Below are 5052 nucleotides of genomic sequence, written 5' to 3'. Positions count from 1 at the left end.
AAAACCATCAGATCTCATGAGAACTCAATATCAGGAGAACAGCATGGGGGAATCTGCTCCCATAATTCAATTACCCTTGATACATGGGAATTACAGGAGAAGCAGGCAAGTCTTAAATAGCAGCAGGCAAGAGAGAGAAAGAAAGAGAAAGAGGGTAAACCGCCACTCATAAAACCATCAGATCTCATGAGAACTCACTATCATGAAAACAGCATGAGGGAAACAGTCGCCATGATCCAGTCACCTCCCACCAGGTCCTTCCCCTGACAGGTGGGGCTTAAAATTTGTATTACACTTCGAGATGAGATTTGGGTGGGGACATAGCCAAACCATATCTAGTTGATTCAGCCTTTTGCAGAGAAAAATTTCAGAATCTAACAAAAATTTAACGTGCAGTCTTTCTAGTGCCAGTGATTCTACCTCTAGATGTCTTTTCTAGAGAAATAAGCCCCACTTGCCTAAAGATGCAAATACAAGGATTTGATAGTTAATGAAACAACACTCAAACTATGCATCCATTTGTAGTTGAATTTGTACTGTTGAATTTGTAGTATATTTGTACTGTAGAATAATGACATAGACTATATATATATATATATATACACACACACCATTCATATATATGCCAGCATGGAAAGATCTCCAACACATATTGAAAAGTGGAAAAAGCAAATTACTGTTATTAAGTAAAGAATTATGACACTTGGTAAAAAATGTGTTTAAAAACAAAATTACATGTATGTATGTGCATACATTAACACACACATATACAAATATATGCATGTGTATATATCTTACATATTGCATGGGAGGTGATATGGGGATACTTACCAGGCAGGTGAGATATTGTGATTATGAAGGTGGTTTACCCAGATTGGGGGTTATCCATTGCACTCTGGATATTCTGACCCCTGTGACGTCCCCTAACATGGAAAACCCAATGGCATAATTTGTGGTAGTGAGGAACTTCGTTTGCACTCTCCCTCAAAAAGAAATTAAAAAGTAAAACCAAACCAAAAAAAAAAAAAAAAACACAAAAAAAAGAAAGAAAAGGAAAGAAAAGAAGATAAAAGCAAATTAAAAAAAAAAAAAGAAAGAAAAGAAAAGTTACCTGATATGAATTGCAACCTACTTACTGTTAACCCTCATTACCTGTGAAGAGGAGAGTGAGATTCACCTAAGTGAAATTGGGCTATTTATTCTTACAATATAATGGTTCTGTGCTTCAATTTTTTTAAATAAAATGTTTATATAACTAAAATTAAACCAATACAGATGTAAAGAATAACTAGAAGTGTGAGCAAATGAATATGACACTTTAATGTTTGGAATGAAATCTTGGTGTTGAACCAACTATAGTGTAACTCAATTTGCCATACTACATACATTTATCTACTTGATTTGCATTTGGAGCAAAAGCAGGAAGGAGTCATCTTTATTGAGGCTTTAAATAAGAGTCTTCAACAAGTTTTTGGTAGTGATAGATTGATGGGTCCGGAAAACTCTTGCACTGGGATTCAGAGATGTGTTGACATAGTGTACATACTTGTGGCAAATGAGAGGAAGACTGCCTTTCGGACGCACAGACTAATGGGTTCTCGCTGGATTGACTGTCATTCCCACCTCAATAAGAATTCCAACAGACATCTGTAGGAGTTATAGCTGAGTTGAATAATAAGCTGTATCTTAAGTTGTGGGCAAGATTCATTGCTTTTAATTAGTTGCTCAAGGTAGGTATGTGATAAAATACATATATATATTTTGAAATGGAGTCTCTCTCTGTCTCCCAGGCTGCAGTGCAGTGGCACCATCTAGGCTCATGCAAGCCCCGCCTCCCGGGTTCATGCCATTCTCCTGCCTCAGCCTCCCCAGTAGCTGGGACTACAGGCGCCCGCCATCACGCCCGGCTAATTTTTTGTATTTTTAATAGAAACGGGGTTTCACTGTGTTAGGCAGGATGGTCTTGATTTCCTGACCTCGTGATCCACCCGCCTTGGCCTCCCAAAGTGTTAGGATTACAGGCATGAGCCACCGCCCCTGGCCTAAAATATTCTTTATAAAAATGCTTATGAATAAGTAAGCTAGAAATACCTAATCTTTTGAGAACTGATGAAAGGATATTCCCTGTGGAAAAATATACTTATGTAATACATTTGTATACAGTGTCTTTTATGTAAATTTCCCATTTGACTTCATGCAAAAAGGGAATGATATATTTGTTGCACGGGGTTGATCCTACCCACCCCACCCCACGCAACCCGCAAACAACACGCATTTCCTTGGATCTTTTTAAGTACCATACCCTGCTTGATTCAGTCTCCTTTCTTCTATCTGACATTCCTGGAAATATCCAAAGTACAAGACAGGAAATTCTGCAGCATAGTTATATTTTGTTAATAAACATAAAATTATATAAAACAATACACATTTATTGGTATTTTAATGGTAGTGAATATGTAGTCACAGTACCAAGCACTATTCTGAGAGGAAACTGAAGAAAAGAGATGTTAAGGAACCTGCCCATGGACCCACAGCTGGTAAGGAGCAGAACTGGGATTCGATTCCAGCAACCTGGCCCTTGAGCTTATGCTTTTACATACTATGGTATGTGGAAGTGCCACGTCCCAATTCCTCTACACACCCATATCCTGGCTTTAAGGTGACGAAAGGTTTTTTGTCATGGTTGAACTTCCTGGTTGTCCTTGAAGATTTTTCCCCTTCTTAAAGTCCCTCTGAAATTATTGTCCCAGCGCCTCAAGAAACTGCTGTGCCTTCTCATTGCCTCAACCCAAATGCTTTGCTGGAAGTTAGGGAAGCCAGTTCATTTTTGCTTGCACTCACCATCTTTTCTGCTTTCTCTCCTCCAGAAAGTCACTTTTAGATGCCTCAAGAGGCCTTTTCTCTTTAGACAGTTAACAATCTCTTGTTCCTGTGACATCGTACACAACATTTGGTATTGGGTTTTCTGATTGTTGCTCAGTCATTAAACCTTACAGAGATGTTATGTATGAATGCAGCCCATCCAGAGTGGAATGGTTGCGTCTCTCCTTCAATCTCATCATCTGTGTTTCACTCACAGCTTTTCTGCGGCTTTCACAAACTGTGGCATTGCCTTTTAAAACTGCTCCCCAAATGTGAAAACCTCCCAACTGCCTGTTATTCACATGCATTCTCCAATCCTGACTGTATTGACTGTGGTGCACTCCAAGCAAAGAAAAGTCTATCACACACTTCAATCAAGTTCAAGGGACACAAGAACTGACTTATTGCCTGTGATTTTTGCTCAACTACTCAAATTAGACAAGAACATTGCTTTGGGCTAGAAATATTGTTTAGTCTTCTAAGTATACTTAGATCCCACTGTAAAAGAAAGATCATAGTTAATACAGGTTGAGAACACAAAAAGGATTTAAATACTTAGGCTGATGAATGAGGGAATTGGTGAGAAAAGAGACCATAATTCAAAGTATTTGATTGATAATTAGTAAGGCCAGTGAATGAGGAATAAAAATCACTAATTATCAGTTCTCCATTAATACTTCATGTTGATATGCTCCTGTTAGATATTTTATATATCAGAGCTACATGAAGTTTAGGGTTTTATTTAAGAGAATATGTCTAGATTTGAATCTTGAAAATTAAAGCTATAAAACTGATTACATTGGTGATTTGTTAAAGAGAATATTCCTTCTCTTAGTTAAAATTTTTAACTGATTTTATACTGTTTTCCCTTAGGACCCAAGTAGTGTATCCCAACATTCTAATCAAGTAAGTGGTCTAGAGTCTAAGGCAGTCTGCTCACTAACACTGATGCTCACCTGCCCACCCAGGATCCCCATCATTCCCCATTCTGCATCTTCCATTTCACACAGGAAGGAAGGAAGAAAGAGAGGAAGGGAGGCCAGGAAAGAAAGGGTAATAATTCCCTTAATCCCCAAACTTTATATTGAGGACATACTATGCACTAACCCAGTGTGAGGTGTTTTCTTTATATATACTTGTCTTACCCACCTCCATTCAGTCTAATGCAAGATGAAAAGCCAGCATTTTCAAACTGTAAGAAACCTAAATAATTATATCTTCTTCTTATTTTATAGTTGGGAATACTGTGATCAGGAAGGTTAAGAAACTTGGAGGATCATACAGTTTGTTGGTGACAATCTCAGGGAAAAGCTACAAATCTCTCTACTTCTGGCTTTTCATACAATTTCCATTGATATTTGAATAGAACTCTTGGTAAATAACATATTCAGTGTAAATCTCAGGATGTACAAAACACAAGAAACTCTAATTCAGACACAATATAAACTCCTTTATAGCCAAAAATAGTGATAGCGAGTCCTTACCCATCTCCTCTGAGAGGAGCAGGAGGAACTAGTATTTTCTATTATGCTTAGTCCAAGCCTTTAAAATAATTCTTAATTCTGACTATTTTTGTTACTAGAATAAATGTTAAACTTAAGATATGGAATTCTATGTTTATTTTTAGCTCAGCATTAACTACCAAACTTAATTAAAATACTAACTGGTCTGGACCTATGTTTCCTAAATTGCTAAAGGAGAGTGTTGGAAAAGATGATCATTAAAGCCTTTTTCAGCTGTTGCATGATTTTATGAATTATGGAAACCACTTCCTATCTAAATAGATTATAAAGGATGAAAAAGTTTTTTTCCAGATTATTTTTCTAAATTAATGAATCTGTGATAAGTTGGTAAAGTTATACGTGCAGATAGGGAATAGACGTATTGTATCATATCTTATTGTATAGTACAGTATAATATAATGTAGTGTAGTATAGTATACTAAAAGAAGTGTATAGCAAAAGAGGAGATAGCAGTAAGATGATAGCCATCATTGAAAAACTAAATAGGTAAGAGCATAAATATTTGGGGAGGATCCAGGGACATTATTATCAAATTATTTGAATATTATTTAAATAATTTCCTATTTCCAAATCTTTTATGACCTTTTTAAAAAGTCATAAATTAAGACATTTTGATATTGAGTTGATTGGAAAGTTACCACTTGAACAATTTGGATGAATAAATATG

At 36.4% G+C, this 5052-nt stretch overlaps 1 non-coding gene across 1 annotated transcript; it reads left to right on the top strand.

Moving 5' to 3' along the window:
• Positions 1–823: 823 nt before the first annotated feature.
• On the top strand, positions 824–987 carry LOC126954120 (U1 spliceosomal RNA). The gene has a single exon (XR_007725555.1). It is a non-coding gene; the product is annotated as a U1 spliceosomal RNA (small nuclear RNA).
• The last annotated feature ends 4065 nt before the right edge of the window (positions 988–5052 follow it).

This window comes from Macaca thibetana, chromosome 4, assembly GCF_024542745.1.
Source record: "Macaca thibetana thibetana isolate TM-01 chromosome 4, ASM2454274v1, whole genome shotgun sequence".
Classification (NCBI taxonomy): Eukaryota; Metazoa; Chordata; class Mammalia; order Primates; family Cercopithecidae; genus Macaca; species Macaca thibetana.
The sequence above is the reverse complement of the archived record's forward strand: the minus strand, read 5'-3'. Positions and strand labels throughout refer to the sequence as shown.